The 21,915-nt window shown below is 38.9% G+C and overlaps 10 non-coding genes and 1 pseudogene across 10 annotated transcripts; all 11 read right to left on the reverse strand.

Moving 5' to 3' along the window:
• Positions 1-3,852: 3,852 nt before the first annotated feature.
• LOC122325669 lies at positions 3,853-4,046 on the reverse strand (annotated as a pseudogene).
• A 907-nt stretch (positions 4,047-4,953) lies between these two features.
• LOC122325649 lies at positions 4,954-5,165 on the reverse strand. The gene has a single exon (XR_006247386.1). It is a non-coding gene; the product is annotated as a small nucleolar RNA U3 (small nucleolar RNA).
• A 1,038-nt stretch (positions 5,166-6,203) lies between these two features.
• Positions 6,204-6,416, reverse strand: LOC122325666. Its single transcript, XR_006247402.1, has one exon. It is a non-coding gene; the product is annotated as a small nucleolar RNA U3 (small nucleolar RNA).
• Positions 6,417-7,448: 1,032 nt separating this feature from the next.
• Positions 7,449-7,660, reverse strand: LOC122325658. Its single transcript, XR_006247394.1, has one exon. It is a non-coding gene; the product is annotated as a small nucleolar RNA U3 (small nucleolar RNA).
• A 1,029-nt stretch (positions 7,661-8,689) lies between these two features.
• LOC122325636 lies at positions 8,690-8,899 on the reverse strand. The gene has a single exon (XR_006247374.1). It is a non-coding gene; the product is annotated as a small nucleolar RNA U3 (small nucleolar RNA).
• A 5,871-nt stretch (positions 8,900-14,770) lies between these two features.
• On the reverse strand, positions 14,771-14,982 carry LOC122325646. The gene has a single exon (XR_006247383.1). It is a non-coding gene; the product is annotated as a small nucleolar RNA U3 (small nucleolar RNA).
• A 1,031-nt stretch (positions 14,983-16,013) lies between these two features.
• Positions 16,014-16,225, reverse strand: LOC122325572. Its single transcript, XR_006247314.1, has one exon. It is a non-coding gene; the product is annotated as a small nucleolar RNA U3 (small nucleolar RNA).
• A 1,029-nt stretch (positions 16,226-17,254) lies between these two features.
• Positions 17,255-17,466, reverse strand: LOC122325639. The gene has a single exon (XR_006247377.1). It is a non-coding gene; the product is annotated as a small nucleolar RNA U3 (small nucleolar RNA).
• A 1,032-nt stretch (positions 17,467-18,498) lies between these two features.
• Positions 18,499-18,710, reverse strand: LOC122325644. Its single transcript, XR_006247382.1, has one exon. It is a non-coding gene; the product is annotated as a small nucleolar RNA U3 (small nucleolar RNA).
• A 1,032-nt stretch (positions 18,711-19,742) lies between these two features.
• On the reverse strand, positions 19,743-19,954 carry LOC122325608. Its single transcript, XR_006247347.1, has one exon. It is a non-coding gene; the product is annotated as a small nucleolar RNA U3 (small nucleolar RNA).
• A 1,038-nt stretch (positions 19,955-20,992) lies between these two features.
• LOC122325655 lies at positions 20,993-21,204 on the reverse strand. Its single transcript, XR_006247391.1, has one exon. It is a non-coding gene; the product is annotated as a small nucleolar RNA U3 (small nucleolar RNA).
• Between the last annotated feature and the right edge of the window lie 711 nt (positions 21,205-21,915).

Consider the following 21,915-nt stretch of genomic DNA (forward strand, 5'->3'; position numbering starts at 1 on the left):
AGTAGCAGAAGTGGCAATGATTATATACTATATTATGTTGATGGGAGGAGCCAACGACAGGCACAGTGGCGTCAGGCCTCGGAGAAGCTTTTTATTAACAAAATCAGCGTCCAAGAAGAAAAAGGTGTCCAAAATAAACGGGAACTGGTGTCCTCATCGTGCTGCAGGGGTAGTGAAGATTGGGCAGTGTTCAAGTGACAAGGGTCCAGGTAAGGTAATTAGTCTAGACTCATTTTTGACATCAAATCTTTATAAAGGATATATTCAGGTGCAGACTACACAGTGATTATTGTTTTACCAAATTTATTAAAAATTTTTGTATTATTTCTGTTATTTTTTATTAGTGTCCTGGTTCAATAGGGTGCTTGTGTAAGAAAAAAGCAGTGGCAGGTCAGACATTCAGTATCACTGCTTAAAAAGATGCAATATAACTTACATAGTACGATGCCCAGTGTTAAATTAACACTGCTTCAGTCTGCAAATACACTGAAACGGTGATAATTTACTGTGTATTTACGAGAAATATGTCTTGTCCCAAGCAGGCTTTAACTTATCTGGATTTTACAGTTATGTCATAACAAGTCCATAAGTGAGTAAACCACATACGAATAATGTGCCCAAAGCGTGAGGTTAAAATTTTGTGGTGTGTATTTTTTTGTGTGAAAACGCTTATTATTACTACTATACACCTTCACTTGGTATTTTCTGCTGCATGGTTTTGTAATTCTTCTATATTGTAAATGCTTGCATCACTGCATTATTCTTCACAGCACAGAAAACAGTTGTGCACTGAAATGCTGACACAGCTGGAAATGTTTCTGTTATAAGCAAATTCATCAGCATATTCCCACACGCTAGTCCTCAATCACACGGTGTATGCACTTGGCACTTGTATAGTTCTAGCAGGATTGTCATTGAACCAAAAGCGTGTAAGCAGAGTATTGTCTCATTCCACAGTGATTCTCGATAAACATAATTTCTAAATTTCTAATTTCTAATTTGTTATTGTCTCTTGGGAAAAAAATAAAACATTTGGTGAAATATTTATTGTTTATGTCTGCAACTTTAATTGTCCAGTTGCATCCAGCTTATGTGGTTAATCTCTTATTTTTAATTACGTTTTGTTATGCAGAACAAAATACAGATTAGAAAACTGATCATTTCTGATAATAAAGTTGGAAATATATACCTGTGACCTCATTACATTAGTTGTGGCAAACATTCTGTAATCAGCATTATTTCACAGAAATACAATATATTACAATATATTTTTTTTTACATTTTTATCGTATTGGCAGTTATTTGTTAATCTATATGTTTCTACCAGAAGTGCTCAGTCCTGATCTTAGAGGTCGAGGCTATATCTGGAAACTTGGGCAACTGACTTAACTCACAAGACTGATTTCTAAGGCAGTGGTATACTGAGAGAGAGAATTTAGTGATAACTAATGTAACAGTGATTTTTCGCTATAGAAATAACATCAAAAGTGCAAAAAAGTTGAAGGCAGCGAAGGATACATCTATACTGCCACCAAGAATGAAGTAGAAGCAGATGATGCAGGAAGTGAACGTGACACTGTATTTGGACACGTCTTGACGCCTTATACAACCCCTGGCAAAAAATATGGAACCACCAGTCTTGGACGAGCCCTCATTCAGACATTTCATTCTGTAGAACAAACTCAGATCACAAACATGAAACAATCATGAAGTCATTCCAAAGTGCAACTTCTTGGCATTCAGAAACACTAAAAGAAATGAAGAAAAAACATTGTGATAGTCAACAAATGCTACTTTTATAGAGCAAGCACAGGGAAAAAAATATGGAATCATTCAATTCTGAGGAAAAAAATATGGAATCATTCAATTCTGAGGAAAAAATAAGGATTCATTCAGTCAATTTCCTTTCCTTAATTGTGCACTTGTCTCAGTTAGTCTGCAGTTGAAAGCATTGCAGTTATCACACCTTGGAGGGCTGCTAGACCAAGTGGATTGGCAAGAGTCATGGCTCCAACAAGTGAGATGTCTCTTGAAACCAAAGAGAGGATTGACAAACTTCTTGAAGAAGGTAACTCTTCACGCATGGTTGCCAAAGATGTGGACTGTTCACAGTCAGCTGTATCTAAGATATGGACCAAGTACAAACAGCATGGGAAGGTTCTTAAAGCCAAGCATACTGGTAGGGAAATCTGGGAGCACTGTTAGTGCTGGAAGACGAGAAAGAGAGAAATAGCAAGTGGGGAAAGATATTGGTAAGAAAGCAAAATGAAAGGAATTATAGGGCTAATGAGAAAGAACTTCTTTATCCTCTGTTAGTGCAAAAATCTCCAATGAGAAAAATAATGTGTCCAGAATTTACCAACTAAAATGATGCTTTAAGTTTGAGTTGATTGATCTGCCACCCAGTAACAAGGGAAGGTATGAGTTTAGTCTTGCTTCTTGCAAAGAAAGAAAAAACCCGCAAACACAGTGGCGCATGTACTAGCAAACCAAACCATTCCTCCTTGGAAAGGAAGGCAGACATGAAATCTGATCGGAAAGTTCATTTTTCTGGACATATTATTAAAGTTGTGTGTAATGTAAAAGTCAGGCAGAAAGTCACAAGTCTTTACAGACTGCAGAGATGGAAATGGTCAAATTTATGCAAATCTGATCATTAACACTTTTTTAATTTTAGCCTTGTAGTTTCAAAGCATGATCATGACCATGATATGGCTTTGTAAACTAAAACAAATTTGCTTCTGATGGTGTGCAGTCCTAGGTTGTAACCACCAGCAATAACTGTTTGGACGTGGCCATTACAGGAAAGCCAGGGCCCTACAGTCATTAAGCAATTTGTAAAAAGGCTCAAAATTTTGCAGTTTCTCTCTTGTCTGTTTCTTTTTCAGATTGACTGTTGTCAACCCTGGGGAATGAATTCCACAGGGAGGTCTGGTCACACCTACACCAACTTACACCAAGAAGATGGGTGTGGAGACACTACAAGGGGTCATTCACACCTCATAACACTGAATGAATAATTCCATGACCTCCCAGTGTAGCACTGGATCTAAATTACGCAACACAAATTATGGTAGGCTAAACATCACCCATCTCCTACACACACATTTTCACACAAACATACACAACTTCATCATTGTAATCGCATGACACATTTACCTGGTACTAAACATAAAACCTCCAGGTCTAAATTATTCAAATTTACCACATTACACATAATTTCAACATATAGGGAAAATTAAATATAATTTTTTTAATTTCATTTTAAAACGTTTGTGCAATCTTGTGGTCTTATGAACTTAGTGTATGTGAATATCGCAAGGTGCATAGGACCTGCATGGCCACAGTCACACAATAGTGAATTACAAATTTTAAAATTGAGACCTATTCAGCAATGCAGCTGGTCTTCTAGGACAAATACTTATGTCTGGTCATTGGCATTGTTACAAACTGGGAGGGCCCACTAGTTTGTGGCACATGTCTAATGACTATACAAATTCATTTAAACAAGTAAATAATCAAATTTACCTTATTATCAAGTGTGACAGGCCTGCACGTCAAATGCACAGGGAAGGATTGAAGAAATTGAAATGAAAAAATCTCTTTCTGCTGTTTTTGACCTACTTAAATTCTAAGGTTTGCATTACTGAATTGAAATGAAACAACTGATATAGGCAATTTTGTGATGTACGACATGTAGTGAAATGCTTTGGACCATCATCCCATCCACATACAGATACAAGATGGGGGTAGATATGATGGGATGACAGAAATAAAGAAGTACAACATTACATGAGGAGAGGCGAGAAAAAAAAAGCCAAACTCTGGATTCTGTTCTGCAAGAAAAGAAAGACTCTTACAATATTGCTATAAGCAATAAAGAACGCTCATCAACAACAGAGCCTGCAACCAAAGCCACAGCTCCATCTTTGATTCACTCTCAGAAAGGAGCATCACAACTCATCATCGTGGGTTGGGAGACAAACTCTTTCAAAACACATTTCCAAGCAAAAAACTATAGAAACAATCCCTGAAAATATAGTCTTAAACTTTGAACACAACACAAACGGATTTCCATTCAGAAACGCCACTGCCTTTAATTTCCAAGCGATCCTGATGACCTTAATTAGTTACTTCAGGTGTGTTTAATTAGACTTGGAGCTGAACTTTGCAAGAGAGTCGATCACCAGGAGTAGGATTGGGAACCCCTGCTTTACAGCTAAAAGCACGTTGCCAACCCCCTCAAAGTCTACTGTCAACCTAAGATGTGGAATACCAACCTGCCTATATAGCCTCCTGGGTGTTCCTTTGTTGTCTACCAGTCAAAGTGAGAATGTAGAAATGTTTTTAGAAGCACAACATGCCAATTAATTGTGCTCAAGTCTCAAAACTTTCAAATTTCAATGATTTGCTAATAGGGGGCGATCGTTGTAAACCCATGAACCAGTTTGTACATGGGCCTCACCTAATCTCAGAACAATATTGTGAATTTTTTGCTCAGATTTCAATGGCACATTTGACATAAAACAGTTTTTATTGTACTCAGCAACCAAGATCTCCACAAGAGGAAAAAAAAACATTATGTACACATTTATTATTAAATGCTATTACATGAATGGCATGTATTAGAATGCACTTTCAACCAGATATTTGCCACTGGTTTTCAAAAGGTGTTTTCTTGACACGTCGGAGCTGTCTTTCACTTGCTTTTAAACACTCTAAACAACTGGCATCAACAACCCACAAAGTTCTCACACTAATCACTTTGTCAGACAAATGGTTTAATTCACTTATCTGCTTAAACACATTTTATCACATCTAACTTGCAACTAAACCTGTGCTTGGTTTTGAGTTGTGTTTTTCAAAGTAATTAAACCACACCATTGGGAAGAAACCTTAAATTCTTAAACTTCATTTACAATCAATATAAATTTTAACACAAATCATAGCAACTCCACTCGGACCACACCCCTTTCGTCTATATTGCTATAAGCAATAAAGGATGTTCATCAACAACAGAGCCTGCAACCAAAGCCACAGCTCTATCTTTGATTCACTCTCAGAAAGGAGCATCAAAACTCATCATCGTGGGTTGGGAGACAAACGCTTTCAAAACACATTTCCAAGCAAAAAACTATAGAAATGATCCCTGAAAATATAGTCTTAAACTTTGAACGCAGCACAAACGGATTTCCATTCTGAAACAGCACTCCTCTAAGATGGTTTTGCACAGTTGACTTCTGTGGGCTATAAAGTTTGTGCAAACTTTCTGCACATTTTAGAGCAGGGGTGCCCAATCCTGCTCCAGCAAAATTCAGCTCCAACTCTAATCAAACACACCTGCCTTTAATTTCCAAGCGATCCTGATGACCTTAATTAGTTACTTCAGGTGTGTTTAATTAGACTTGGAGCTGAACTTTGCAAGAGAGTCGATCACCAGGAGTAGGATTGGGAACCACTGCTTTACAGCTAAAAGCACGTTGCCAACCCCCTCAAAGTCTACTGTCAACCTAAGATGTGGAATACCAACCTGCCTATATAGCCTCCTGGGTGCTCCTTTGTTGTCTACCAGTCAAAGTGAAAATGTAGAAAATCTTTTAGAAGCACAACATGCCAAATAATTGTGCTCAAGTCTCAAAACTTTCAAATTTCAATGATTTGCTAATAGGGGGCGATCGTTGTAAACCCATGAACCAGTTTGTACATGGGCCTCACCTAATCTCAGAACAATATTGTGAATTTTTTGCTCAGATTTCAATGGCACATTTGACATAAAACAATTCTTATTGTACTCAGCAACCAAGATCTCCACAAGAGGAAAAAAAACATTATGTAGACACTTATTATTAAATGCTATTACATGAATGGCATGTAATAGATTGCACTTTCAACCAGATATTTGCCACTGGTTTTCAAAAGGTGTTTTCTTGACACGTCGGAGGTGTCTTTCACTTGCTTTTAAACACTCTGAACAACTGGCATCAACAACCCACAAAGTTCTCACACTAATCACTTTGTCAAACAAATGGTTTAATTCACTTATCTTCTTAAAAACAATTTTATCACATCTAACTTGCAACTAAACCTGTGCTTGGTTTTGAGTTGTGTTTTTCAAAGTAACTAAACCACACCATAGGGAAGAAACCTTAAATTCTTAAACTTCATTTACAACCAACATAAATTTTAACACAAATCATAGCAACTCCACTCGGATCACACCCTTTTCGTCTATATTGCTATAAGCAATAAAAAACGCTCATCAACAACAGAGCCTGCAACCAAAGCCACAGCTCCATCTTTGATTCACTCTCAGAAAGGAGCATCACAACTCATCATCGTGGGTTGGGAGACAAACGCTTTCAAAACACATTTCCAAGCAAAAAAACTATAGAAATGATCCCTGAAAATATAGTCTTAAACTTAGAATGCAGCACAAACGGATTTCCATTCTGAAACAGCACTCCTCTAAGATGGTTTTGCACAGTTGACTTCTGTGGGCTTTAAAGTTTGTGCAAACTTTCTGCACATTTTAGAGCAGGTGTGCCCAATCCTGCTCCAGCAAATTCAGCTCCAACTCTAATCAAACACACCTGCCTTTAATTTCCAAGCGATCCTGATGACCTTAATTAGTTACTTCAGGTGTGTTTAATTAGACTTGGAGCTGAACTTTGCAAGAGAGTCGATCACCAGGAGTAGGATTGGGAACCCCTGCTTTACAGCTAAAAGCACGTTCCCAATCCCCTCAAAGTCTACTGTCAACCTAAGATGTGGAATACCAACCTGCCTATATAGCCTCCTGGGTGCTCCTTTGTTGTCTACCAGTCAAAGTGAAAATGTAGAAAATCTTTTAGAAGCACAACATGCCAAATAATTGCGCTCAAGTCTCAAAACTTTCAATGATTTGCTAATAGGCGGCGATCGTTGTAAACCCATGAACCAGTTTGTACATGGGCCTCACCTAATCTCAGAACAATATTGTGAATTTTTTTGCTCAGATTTCAATGGCACATTTGACATAAAACAATTCTTATTGTACTCAGCAACCAAGATCTCCACAAGAGGAAAAAAAAACATTATGTAGACACCTATTATCAAATGCTATTACATGAATGGCATGTAATAGATTGCACTTTCAACCAGATATTTGCCACTGGTTTTCAAAAGGTGTTTTCTTGACACGTCGGAGCTGTCTTTCACTTGCTTTTAAACACTCTGAACAACTGGCATCAACAACCCACAAAGTTCTCACACTAATCACTTTGTCAAACAAATGGTGTAATTCACTTATCTTCTTAAAAACAATTTTATCACATCTAACTTGCAACTAAACCTGTGCTTGGTTTTGAGTTGTGTTTTTCAAAGTAACTAAACCACACCATAGGGAAGAAACCTTAAATTCTTAAACTTCATTTACAACCAACATAAATTTTAACACAAATCATAGCAACTCCACTCGGATCACACCCTTTTCGTCTATATTGCTATAAGCAATAAAAAACGCTCATCAACAACAGAGCCTGCAACCAAAGCCACAGCTCCATCTTTGATTCACTCTCAGAAAGGAGCATCACAACTCATCATCGTGGGTTGGGAGACAAACGCTTTCAAAACACATTTCCAAGCAAAAAACTATAGAAATGATCCCTGAAAATATAGTCTTAAACTTAGAATGCAGCACAAACGGATTTCCATTCTGAAACAGCACTCCTCTAAGATGGTTTTGCACAGTTGACTTCTGTGGGCTATAAAGTTTGTGCAAACTTTCTGCACATTTTAGAGCAGGTGTGCCCAATCCTGCTCCAGCAAAATTCAGCTCCAACTCTAATCAAACACACCTGCCTTTAATTTCCAAGCGATCCTGATGACCTTAGTTAGTTACTTCAGGTGTGTTTAATTAGACTTGGAGCTGAACTTTGCAAGAGAGTCGATCACCAGGAGTAGGATTGGGAACCCCTGCTTTACAGCTAAAAGCACGTTCCCAATCCCTCAAAGTCTACTGTCAACCTAAGATGTGGAATACCAACCTGCCTATATAGCCTCCTGGGTGCTCCTTTGTTGTCTACCAGTCAAAGTGAAAATGTAGAAAATCTTTTAGAAGCACAACATGCCAAATAATTGTGCTCAAGTCTCAAAACTTTCAATGATTTGCTAATAGGCGGCGATCGTTGTAAACCCATGAACCAGTTTGTACATGGGCCTCACCTAATCTCAGAACAATATTGTGAATTTTTTTGCTCAGATTTCAATGGCACATTTGACATAAAACAATTTTATTGTACTCAGCAACCAAGATCTCCACAAGAGGAAAAAAACATTATGTACACACTTATTATTAAATGCTATTACATGAATGGCATGTATTAGAATGCACTTTCAACCAGATATTTGCCACTGGTTTTCAAAAGGTGTTTTCTTGACACGTCGGAGCTGTCTTTCCCTTGCTTTTAAACACTCTGAACAACTGGCATCAACAACCCACAAAGTTATCACACTAATCGCTTTGTCAGACAAATGGTTTAATTCACTTATCTGCTTAAAAACAATTTTATCACATCTAACTTGCAACTAAACCTGTGCTTGGTTTTGAGTTGTGTTTTTCAAAGTAACTTAACCACACCATTGGGAAGAAACCTTGAATTCTTAAACTTCATTTACAATCAATATAAATTTTAACACAAATCATAGCAACTCCACTCAGATCACACCCCTTTCGTCTATTTTGCTAGAAGCAATAAAGAACGTTCATCAACAACAGAGCCTGCAACCAAAGCCACAGCTCCATCTTTGATTCACTCTCAGAAAGGAGCATCACAACTCATCATCGTGGGTTGGGAGACAAACGCTTTCAAAACACATTTCCAAGCAAAAACTATAGAAATGATCCTGAAAATATAGTCTTAAACTTAGAATGCAGCACAAACGGATTTCCATTCTGAAACAGCACTCCTCTAAGATGGTTTTGCACAGTTGACTTCTGTGGGCTTTAAAGTTTGTGCAAACTTTCTGCAAATTTTAGAGCAGGGGTGCCCAATCCTGCTCCAGCAAAATTCAGCTCCAACTCTAATCAAACACACCTGCCTTTAATTTCCAAGCGATCCTGATGACCTTAATTAGTTACTTCAGGTGTGTTTAATTAGACTTGGAGCTGAACTTTGCAAGAGAGTCGATCACCAGGAGTAGGATTGGGAACCCCTGCTTTACAGCTAAAAGCACGTTCCCAATCCCCTCAAAGTCTACTGTCAACCTAAGATGTGGAATACCAACCTGCCTATATAGCCTCCTGGGTGCTCCTTTGTTGTCTACCAGTCAAAGTGAAAATGTAGAAAATCTTTTAGAAGCACAACATGCCAAATAATTGTGCTCAAGTCTCAAAACTTTCAATGATTTGCTAATAGGCGGCGATCGTTGTAAACCCATGAACCAGTTTGTACATGGGCCTCACCTAATCTCAGAACAATATTGTGAATTTTTTTGCTCAGATTTCAATGGCACATTTGACATAAAACAATTTTTATTGTACTCAGCAACCAAGATCTCCACAAGAGGAAAAAAAACATTATGTATGTTGGGTCTGGATGCCCCTTTAAGGTTCTTTACCTGCCCGAAGACAACTCAATAATTCAAGACTCAATAAGAGACACGAGAATTTGTTCCAAATGTGTAACTTGCAAGTGACGTCGCTTCAGTTGCAAGGGAAGCAAACTGTTTCCAGCTCTCTTCAGTTTGCTTCTGAAACGCAACCCCTCACACATCTTTATTTATACATAAAGAAAAAGCCACCCCCATAAAAAGGTTACAATAGGGCACATTCCTTTCTTGTGGGTGCTTGATCCTGATTAGATATCATTTAGGCGGAATCTGCTTGGGGGTGAGTTCAGCAAGAGTTCATCAAGGTGTCGGCTCTGGACAGTGTCCTGTCCTTTGTGAGCGTGTTGCTCTTTACACACACACACACACACACACACACACACAGAAGTTCTTCAAAACCATATTGATATATGAGACAATAATGTCAATAAATAGTACAAAACAAGAATAGTAGTTCCAACATTTTCCTCCTGTTTGACATTATTACACAATGATCATCAGAAACCTCCACTTCTCTGCAGTCTTACTTCACTGTACAGGGGAGCCCTTTGAACCCCTAGCCTACCATATTCCCTGCCTGACAGGGGCTCTTTCCCTGTTCTTCCTGTCCCTCGGGCCTCCTGCTGTAGCAGAGTGTAAGACACAATTGTGTTAGCAAGCATTTTTTTTTGTAACATTGATCTGATACAAGGGATTACACAGGTCCTGAATAAACAAAACAAAATCAAAACAACAATGATAGAAGCACAGATTTTCAAAAGATTTTTCCACCAGCTTCCTGAATTAAGCCATGACAGGGGCTCCCACTCTGATCCCACTCTACTATCTCTGGCCATTACCAACTACAAGTTGGGAATGTACGTACAACAGCTTTCCACATCCACTCGTCCGGGTGGCTGTCTGTCCATCTTTTCAGTCTCACAATGTTCCTTTTCACAGTTTTGATGATGATGGTGAGGAGGGCAGCAAAACCTACTACACACCCGAGTCCACTTACCACCCATTTGGGTTGGGGAACCCTGAGACCCATAGCTGGGAGTGAGGGATTAGTTGGTTTCTTCAGCAGCCAAAGGTTTTGATACCGGCCGACTTCCACCCTCACTCGAATCCCAGGCGTTCAGCAGTTTACAGTGGCTCTGGTGAATCCACGTGGCTTTCTCAGCGATTTTCAATGCCGTGGGTGTGGTCAGGAATACAGTATACGGCCCCTCCCACCTTGGTGACGACCAGTTCTTTCGTTTGATGACTTTCATCAACATGCTGTCACCGGTTTCACCTTTTGATCCTGTGGAGACAAAGGAGTATCTGGCAGGCCATTTGCACCTGCAACATCCATCAATTTCAGCATCTTACTCATAGCTTTTGCTACTGTCAGTGCGTCAGCCTGCTTGCTTGGTACAATTTCTACCCATTTAGAAAAAGGGTCAATCAGGACCAGACAATATTTATACTGTTGACATGGTGATAATTCAATGAAGTCCATGTGAATAAATTGAAAAGGGTGTTCTGGTGTTGGAAATTTACAGCGCTTAGGCCTAAATTTCCCTGTGAGTTGTGTTTGCAGCAGATCAAGCATGATCTACAAAAATTTTTTGAGTAATTTATAAAGCCTGGTGCATAGAAGTATTGTTCTACCCTGTGCACCATCCCTCCTGTTGACACATTCGCTTGCCTATGTGTCAATACTATGACTGTTTTAAACAAACTTCGTGATGAACATATTTTGCCTTTATATCTATAAAGTTAATTTCTCAATTCATCCCCTTCTTTGATCCACAGTTGTTGCTCTGTCTTAGGTTTCAGTGGTAATACCTTTACCAACCTGCACAAGGTCACCTATCAGGGCTAAGACCTGGGCCTGGGCTGTCTTAGACTTCCTATCTTTTAACACCTCTTGAGCTTGTGCAGCATAATTCATGATGGGTGTTACCCCATCGGTGGGTGTATTAACATTGTGCTTTCTAATAAAGCTGGAGATTGGTGGTAGAAAACCAGTGAGGAGGGCCTGCTTTAGGTGCTGTTGATAAGGGCTTGCTGCATCATCATTTATTGGTATTCCACTATTAGCTTGGAATACGGTTTCCATTCTTGATCTGTATTCAGATACATCTTCACCTTCTTTCTGTCTACACTGTGCTATTTTTGCATAGTCTGGCCTAGTAGCCAAACCAGTGGTGATTCTCAGGCATACTGCATCAAATGCATTAGTTAAAACATTTGAATTGGGTGCTAATGTTTCACCTCCAGCATTCTGTCCAGTATAGTCTCCCTTACGGCTCCATATCGATGTTTCAGACCCATTCTCAGCACCATATTTATTTCTGTTCCATTCAAATTGTAAGTGGTGACCAACATTTTAAGGTTATCTACCCATTGTATTATGTTATCGAGAGGACCTAGTCCATCGACTGCCTCTTTCAGCTCATTTTGGGACCAGGGCTATAAACCAACATGCATCTATTTTGGTCCCCATTCACTCCAAAATGAGGATTTGGGACCTGAATGGATGGGTAAAATTGACCCTGATCATGTTGGGGTATGTATGGTGGTGGGGAAGAGGTCCCTTTACTATAGCCATATTTCTGTTCATGTGCATGTAAAGCACTGACAGATTCATCATATGATGTTTGTTTGGGGCTAAATGCAGCATTTGTTGCAGTACTAGGGTCCCTATATCTTTCTTTGTGTCATCTCTGCGTGTATTGTTTGTTCTGTTTCATTCTGTATTCTGCGTATTTGCTCTATTCTTTGTTCCTCCTGTCGTGCCTCCTGTGCACGTAAAAAGCAGAGGTCGCCCACTATGTCACCTGGATCTTCTTTTGTAATGCACAAAACTGAGCCTTTTGATTTACTTTTCTCTCCTCTCCTGAGATCTTTTTCCAGCCTGCTCTAACCATTTCATTGCTTCAATTATTTGTAATTCGTACACCGAGCTTTTACTTCCCTTTTTAATGAGATGCATATTGTCAGTGCCTCAACCAATCTACTGCACTCAGGCAGAATTAACTTGCCTTGAAACCATGGATATTTCTTTGTCCATTCCACCAGGTATCTGCAGCTACCGGGGCATATGTTTCCATGAATTTAGCATCTCCTGACAGTTTACTGTTATCGTTCCCCATTTTTAGGTATGATTCAATGATAAACCACACGTTGAATGAAATCGTCCACTATACCAAGCTTCTACAGGCTCTAATAGTCTGCATGGTATAGCCGTTTAACTCAACCAGTTTTCTCAATTTTGAATCATACCACCCTTTAAATTCTATGTGAAAGTCACTGTTTCACGATAATGTGAAGAAAGATTCAACTAGTGACTTTTCCTAATGTTCCCCTTTAATTTATTGATTTCCTTGTAAAATCAATAACATACATACTATCATTCATACCATTCACACAAAATTTTCCTCAGTCGACGACAAAACGTATCTAACGTTTTGCTCAGAAATTTTAATCTGTTGCGGAACTGACATCTAGCCGGGCATCTAGCCTCGTCCGGGCGAAACTTATCGCTGTGTAACTAACACTCAATCAGAAAAACACTGAGATGTAGGCATCTAGCCTTATGAGTCGACAACAAGACGTATCTAACATTTTACACAGAAATTTTTATTCTATTGCAGCAATCAGAAGAAAAACACTGAAATGTAGACATCTAGCCTTATGAGTCGACAACAAGACGTATCTAACATTTTACACAGAAATTTTTATTCTGTTGCAGCAATCAGAAGAAAAACACTGAAATGTAGACATCTAGCCTTGTGGGTCAACGACAAAACGCATCTAACGTTTTACTCAGAAATTTTATTCTGTTGCGGAACTGACATCTAGTCGGGCATCTAGCCTCGTCCGGCGAAACTTATCGCTGTGTAACTAACACTCAATCAGAAAAACACTGACATGTAGACATCTAGCCTCATGGGTCGACGACAAAAACGTATCTAACGTTTTACTTAGAATCTGTTGCGGAACTGACATCTAGCCGGGCATCTAGCCTCGTCCGAGCGAAACTTATCGCTCAGTGTAACTAACACTCAATCAGAAAACAGGCATCTAGCCTTGTCCGGGACACAACTCTATTGCATGCATTCAAACAACGATTTATAATTACCTGATTAGCGCTGAGATGTCTTCTGTAAGTGGTCACCGTCAGACAGCGCAGAAGTAGATTTTTGCAGACGGAGATTCACTGACCTCCCACGAATTCACGAGGAGGATTTTTAGACAGGCGTCTATTGCCCGACTCTGCGCAGAGATATTCTCTCAGGTCCTCTCCGTCCTCCTCTTCTCCGATCTGCCATGTTGGTAACGGGCGGAAACACCAAATTAATGTTGGGTCTGGATGCCCTTTAAGGTTCTTTACCTGCCCGAAGACAACTCAATAATTCAAGACTCAATAAGAGACACGAGAATTTGTTCCAAATGTGTAACTTGCAAGTGACGTCGCTTCAGTTGCAAGGGAAGCAAACTGTTTCCAGCTCTCTTCAGTTTGCTTCTGAAACGCAGCCCCTCACACATCTTTATTTATACATAAAGAAAAAGCCACCCCCATAAAAAGGTTACAATAGGGCACATTCCTTTCTTGTGGGTGCTTGATCCTGATTAGATATCATTTAGGCGGAATCTGCTTGGGGGTGAGTTCAGCAAGAGTTCATCAAGGTGTCGGCTCTGGACAGTGTCCTGTCCTTTGTGAGCGTGTTGCTCTTTACACACACACACACACACACACACAGAAGTTCTTCAAAACCATATTGATATATGAGACAATAATGTCAATAAAAGTACAAAACAAGAATAGTAGTTCCAACAATGTAGACACTTAATATTAAATGCCATTACATGAATGGCATGTAATAGATTGCACTTTCAACCAGATATTTGCCACTGGTTTTCAAAAGGTGTTTTCTTGACACGTCGGAGCTGTCTTTCACTTGCTTTTAAACACTCTGAACAACTGGCATCAACAACCCACAAAGTTATCACACTAATCACTTTGTCAGACAAATGGTTTAATTCACTTATCTGCTTAAAAACAATTTTATCACATCTAACTTGCAACTAAACCTGTGCTTGGTTTTGAGTTGTGTTTTTCAAAGTAACTTAACCACACCATTGGGAAGAAACCTTGAATTCTTAAACTTCATTTACAATCAATATAAATTTTAACACAAATCATAGCAACTCCACTCAGATCACACCCCTTTCGTCTATATTGCTAGAAGCAATAAAGAACGTTCATCAACAACAGAGCCTGCAACCAAAGCCACAGCTCCATCTTTGATTCACTCTCAGAAAGGAGCATCACAACTCATCATCATGGGTTGGGAGACAAACGCTTTCAAAACACATTTCCAAGCAAAAAACTATAGAAATGATCCCTAAAAATATAGTCTTAAACTTAGAATGCAGCACAAACGGATTTCCATTCTGAAACAGCACTCCTCTAAGATGGTTTTGCACAGTTGACTTCTGTGGGCTTTAAAGTTTGTGCAAACTTTCTGCACATTTTAGAGCAGGTGTGCCCAATCCTGCTTCAGCAAAATTCAGCTCCAACTCTAATCAAACACACCTGCCTTTAATTTCCAAGCGATCCTGATGACCTTAATTAGTTACTTCAGGTGTGTTTAATTAGACTTGGAGCTGAACTTTGCAAGAGAGTGGATCACCAGGAGTAGGATTGGGAACCCCTGCTTCACAGCTAAAAGCACGTTCCCAATCCCCTCAAAGTCTAATGTCAACCTAAGATGTGGAATACCAACCTGCCTATATAGCCTCCTGGGTGCTCCTTTGTTGTCTACCAGTCAAAGTGAAAATGTAGAAAATCTTTTAGAAGCACAACATGCCAAATAATTGTGCTCAAGTCTCAAAACTTTCAATGATTTGATAATAGGCGGCGATCGTTGTAAACCCATGAACCAGTTTGTACATGGGCCTCACCTAATCTCAGAACAATATTGTGAATTTTTTTGCTCAGATTTCAATGGCACATTTGACATAAAACAATTCTTATTGTACTCAGCAACCAAGATCTCCACAAGAGGAAAAAAAACATTATGTAGACACCTATTATTAAATGCTATTACATGAATGGCATGTAATAGATTGCACTTTCAACCAGATATTTGCCACTGGTTTTCAAAGGTGTTTTCTTGACACGTCGGAGCTGTCTTTCACTTGCTTTTAAACACTCTGAACAACTGGCATCAACAACCCACAAAGTTATCACACTAATCACTTTGTCAGACAAATGGTTTAATTCACTTATCTGCTTAAAAACAATTTTATCACATCTAACTTGCAATTAAACCTGTGCTTGGTTTTGAGTTGTGTTTTTCAAAGTAACTTAACCACACCATTGGGAAGAAACCTTGAATTCTTAAACTTCATTTACAATCAATATAAATTTTAACACAAATCATAGCAACTCCACTCAGATCACACCCCTTTCGTCTATATTGCTAGAAGCAATAAAGAACGTTCATCAACAACAGAGCCTGCAACCAAAGCCACAGCTCCATCTTTGATTCACTCTCAGAAAGGAGCATCACAACTCATCATCGTGGGTTGGGAGACAAACGCTTTCAAAACACATTTCCAAGCAAAAAACTATAGAAATGATCCCTGAAAATATAGTCTTAAACTTAGAACGCAGCACAAACGGATTTCCATTCTGAAACAGCACTCCTCTAAGATGGTTTTGCACAGTTGACTTCTGTGGGCTTTAAAGTTTGTGCAAACTTTCTGCACATTTTAGAGCAGGTGTGCCCAATCCTGCTTCAGCAAAATTCAGCTCCAACTCTAATCAAACACACCTGCCTTTAATTTCCAAGCGATCCTGATGACCTTAATTAGTTACTTCAGGTGTGTTTAATTAGACTTGGAGCTGAACTTTGCAAGAGAGTCGATCACCAGGAGTAGGATTGGGAACCCCTGCTTTACAGCTAAACACGTTCCCAATCCCCTCAAAGTCTACTGTCAACCTAAGATGTGGAATACCAACCTGCCTATATAGCCTCCTGGGTGCTCCTTTGTTGTCTACCAGTCAAAGTGAAAATGTAGAAAATCTTTTAGAAGCACAACATGCCAAATAATTGTGCTCAAGTCTCAAAACTTTCAATGATTTGCTAATAGGCGGCGATCGTTGTAAACCCATGAACCAGTTTGTACATGGGCCTCACCTAATCTCAGAACAATATTGTGAATTTTTTTGCTCAGATTTCAATGGCACATTTGACATAAAACAATTTTTATTGTACTCAGCAACCAAGATCTCCACAAGAGGAAAAAAAACATTATGTACACACTTATTATTAAATGCTATTACATGAATGGCATGTAATAGATTGCACTTTCAACCAGATATTTGCCACTGGTTTTCAAAAGGTGTTTTCTTGACACGTCGGAGCTGTCTTTCACTTGCTTTTAAACACTCTGAACAACTGGCATCAACAACCCACAAAGTTCTCACACTAATCACTTTGTCAGACAAATGGTTTAATTCACTTATCTGCTTAAAACTATTTTATCACATCTAATTTGCAATTAAACCTGTGTTTGGTTTTGAGTCGTGTTTTTCAAAGTAACTGAACCACATCATTGGGAAGAAACCTTAAATTCTTAAACTTTATTTGCAATCAATATAAACTTTAACACAAATCATAGCAACTCCACTCGGACCACACCCCTTTCGTCTATATTGCTATAAGCAATAAAGAACGTTCATCAACAACAGAGCCTGCAACCAAAGCCACAGCTCTATCTTTGATTCACTCTCAGAAAGGAGCATCACAACTCATCATCGTGGGTTGGGAGACAAACGCTTTCAAAACACATTTCCAAGCAAAAAACTATAGAAATGATCCCTGAAAATATAGTCTTAAACTTAGAATGCAGCACAAACGGATTTCCATTCTGAAACAGCACTCCTCTAAGATGGTTTTGCACAGTTGACTTCTGTGGGCTTTAAAGTTTGTGCAAACTTTCTGCAAATTTTAGAGCAGGGGTGCCCAATCCTGCTCCAGCAAAATTCAGCTCCAACTCTAATCAAACACACCTGCCTTTAATTTCCAAGCGATCCTGATGACCTTAATTAGTTACTTCAGGTGTGTTTAATTAGACTTGGAGCTGAACTTTGCAAGAGAGTCGATCACCAGGAGTAGGATTGGGAACCCCTGCTTTACAGCTAAAAGCACGTTCCCAATCCCCTCAAAGTCTACTGTCAACCTAAGATGTGGAATACCAACCTGCCTATATAGCCTCCTGGGTGCTCCTTTGTTGTCTACCAGTCAAAGTGAAAATGTAGAAAATCTTTTAGAAGCACAACATGCCAAATAATTGTGCTCAAGTCTCAAAACTTTCAATGATTTGCTAATAGGCGGCGATCGTTGTAAACCCATGAACCAGTTTGTACATGGGCCTCACCTAATCTCAGAACAATATTGTGAATTTTTTTGCTCAGATTTCAATGGCACATTTGACATAAAACAATTTTTATTGTACTCAGCAACCAAGATCTCCACAAGAGGAAAAAAAACATTATGTACACACTTATTATTAAATGCTATTACATGAATGGCATGTATTAGAATGCACTTTCAACCAGATATTTGCCACTGGTTTTCAAAAGGTGTTTTCTTGACACGTCGGAGCTGTCTTTCACTTGCTTTTAAACACTCTGAACAACTGGCATCAACAACCCACAAAGTTCTCACACTAATCACTTTGTCAAACAAATGGTTTAATTCACTTATCTTCTTAAAAACAATTTTATCACATCTAACTTGCAACTAAACCTGTGCTTGGTTTTGAGTTGTGTTTTTCAAAGTAACTAAACCACACCATTGGGAAGAAACCTTAAATTCTTAAACTTCATTTACAATCAATATAAATTTTAACACAAATCATAGCAACTCCACTCGGACCACACCCCTTTCGTCTATATTGCTATAAGCAATAAAGGATGTTCATCAACAACAGAGCCTGCAACCAAAGCCACAGCTCTATCTTTGATTCACTCTCAGAAAGGAGCATCAAAACTCATCATCGTGGGTTGGGAGACAAACGCTTTCAAAACACATTTCCAAGCAAAAAACTATAGAAATGATCCCTAAAAATATAGTCTTAAACTTAGAATGCAGCACAAACGGATTTCCATTCTGAAACAGCACTCCTCTAAGATGGTTTTGCACAGTTGACTTCTGTGGGCTTTAAAGTTTGTGCAAACTTTCTGCACATTTTAGAGCAGGTGTGCCCAATCCTGCTTCAGCAAAATTCAGCTCCAACTCTAATCAAACACACCTGCCTTTAATTTCCAAGCGATCCTGATGACCTTAATTAGTTACTTCAGGTGTGTTTAATTAGACTTGGAGCTGAACTTTGCAAGAGAGTCGATCACCAGGAGTAGGATTGGGAACCCCTGCTTTACAGCTAAAAGCACGTTCCCAATCCCCTCAAAGTCTACTGTCAACCTAAGATGTGGAATACCAACCTGCCTATATAGCCTCCTGGGTGCTCCTTTGTTGTCTACCAGTCAAAGTGAAAATGTAGAAAATCTTTTAGAAGCACAACATGCCAAATAATTGTGCTCAAGTCTCAAAACTTTCAATGATTTGATAATAGGCGGCGATCGTTGTAAACCCATGAACCAGTTTGTACATGGGCCTCACCTAATCTCAGAACAATATTGTGAATTTTTTTGCTCAGATTTCAATGGCACATTTGACATAAAACAATTCTTATTGTACTCAGCAACCAAGATCTCCACAAGAGGAAAAAAACATTATGTAGACACTTATTATTAAATGCTATTACATGAATGGCATGTAATAGATTGCACTTTCAACCAGATATTTGCCACTGGTTTTCAAAAGGTGTTTTCTTGACACGTCGGAGCTGTCTTTCACTTGCTTTTAAACACTCTGAACAACTGGCATCAACAACCCCACAAAGTTATCACACTAATCACTTTGTCAGACAAATGGTTTAATTCACTTATCTGCTTAAAAACAATTTTATCACATCTAACTTGCAATTAAACCTGTGCTTGGTTTTGAGTTGTGTTTTTCAAAGTAACTTAACCACACCATTGGGAAGAAACCTTGAATTCTTAAACTTCATTTACAATCAATATAAATTTTAACACAAATCATAGCAACTCCACTCAGATCACACCCCTTTCGTCTATATTGCTAGAAGCAATAAAGAACGTTCATCAACAACAGAGCCTGCAACCAAAGCCACAGCTCCATCTTTGATTCACTCTCAGAAAGGAGCATCACAACTCATCATCGTGGGTTGGGAGACAAACACTTTCAAAACACATTTCCAAGCAAAAAACTATAGAAATGATCCCTGAAAATATAGTCTTAAACTTTGAACGCAGCACAAACGGATTTCCATTCTGAAACAGCACTCCTCTAAGATGGTTTTGCACAGTTGACTTCTGTGGGCTTTAAAGTTTGTGCAAACTTTCTGCACATTTTAGAGCAGGTGTGCCCAATCCTGCTCCAGCAAAATTCAGCTCCAACTCTAATCAAACACACCTGCCTTTAATTTCCAAGCGATCCTGATGACCTTAATTAGTTACTTCAGGTGTGTTTAATTAGACTTGGAGCTGAACTTTGCAAGAGAGTCGATCACCAGGAGTAGGATTGGGAACCCCTGCTTTACAGCTAAAAGCACGTTCCCAATCCCCTCAAAGTCTACTGTCAACCTAAGATGTGGAATACCAACCTGCCTATATAGCCTCCTGGGTGCTCCTTTGTTGTCTACCAGTCAAAGTGAAAATGTAGAAAATCTTTTAGAAGCACAACATGCCAAATAATTGTGCTCAAGTCTCAAAACTTTCAAATTTCAATGATTTGCTAATAGGGGGCGATCGTTGTAAACCCATGAACCAGTTTGTACATGGGCCTCACCTAATCTCAGAACAATATTGTGAATTTTTTTGCTCAGATTTCAATGGCACATTTGACATAAAACAATTCTTATTGTACTCAGCAACCAAGATCTCCACAAGAGGAAAAAAAACATTATGTAGACACTTATTATTAAATGCTATTACATGAATGGCATGTAATAGATTGCACTTTCAACCAGATATTTGCCACTGGTTTTCAAAAGGTGTTTTCTTGACACGTCGGAGCTGTCTTTCACTTGCTTTTAAACACTCTGAACAACTGGCATCAACAACCCACAAAGTTCTCACACTAATCACTTTGTCAGACAAATGGTTTAATTCACTTATCTGCTTAAAACTATTTTATCACATCTAATTTGCAATTAAACCTGTGTTTGGTTTTGAGTTGTGTTTTTCAAAGTAACTGAACCACATCATTGGGAAGAAACCTTAAATTCTTAAACTTTATTTGCAATCAATATAAACTTTAACACAAATCATAGCAACTCCACTCGGACCACACCCTTTTCGTCTATATTGCTATAAGCAATAAAGAACGTTCATCAACAACAGAGCCTGCAACCAAAGCCACAGCTCCATCTTTGATTCACTCTCAGAAAGGAGCATCACAACTCATCATCGTGGGTTGGGAGACAAACGCTTTCAAAACACATTTCCAAGCAAAAAACTATAGAAATGATCCCTGAAAATATAGTCTTAAACTTAGAATGCAGCACAAACGGATTTCCATTCTGAAACAGCACTCCTCTAAGATGGTTTTGCACAGTTGACTTCTGTGGGCTTTAAAGTTTGTGCAAACTTTCTGCACATTTTAGAGCAGGTGTGCCCAATCCTGCTCCAGCAAAATTCAGCTCCAACTCTAATCAAACACACCTGCCTTTAATTTCCAAGCGATCCTGATGACCTTAATTAGTTACTTCAGGTGTGTTTAATTAGACTTGGAGCTGAACTTGCAAGAGAGTCGATCACCAGGAGTAGGATTGGGAACCCCTGCTTTACAGCTAAAAGCACGTTCCCAATCCCCTCAAAGTCTACTGTCAACCTAAGATGTGGAATACCAACCTGCCTATATAGCCTCCTGGGTGCTCCTTTGTTGTCTACCAGTCAAAGTGAAAATGTAGAAAATCTTTTAGAAGCACAACATGCCAAATAATTGTGCTCAAGTCTCAAAACTTTCAAATTTCAATGATTTGCTAATAGGCGGCGATCGTTGTAAACCCATGAACCAGTTTGTACATGGGCCTCACCTAATCTCAGAACAATATTGTGAATTTTTTTGCTCAGATTTCAATGGCACATTTGACATAAAACAATTTTTATTGTACTCAGCAACCAAGATCTCCACAAGAGGAAAAAAAAACATTATGTACACACTTATTATTAAATGCTATTACATGAATGGCATGTAT

The sequence above is a fragment of the Puntigrus tetrazona genome, chromosome 20, assembly GCF_018831695.1.
Source record: "Puntigrus tetrazona isolate hp1 chromosome 20, ASM1883169v1, whole genome shotgun sequence".
Lineage (NCBI taxonomy): Eukaryota > Metazoa > Chordata > Actinopteri > Cypriniformes > Cyprinidae > Puntigrus > Puntigrus tetrazona.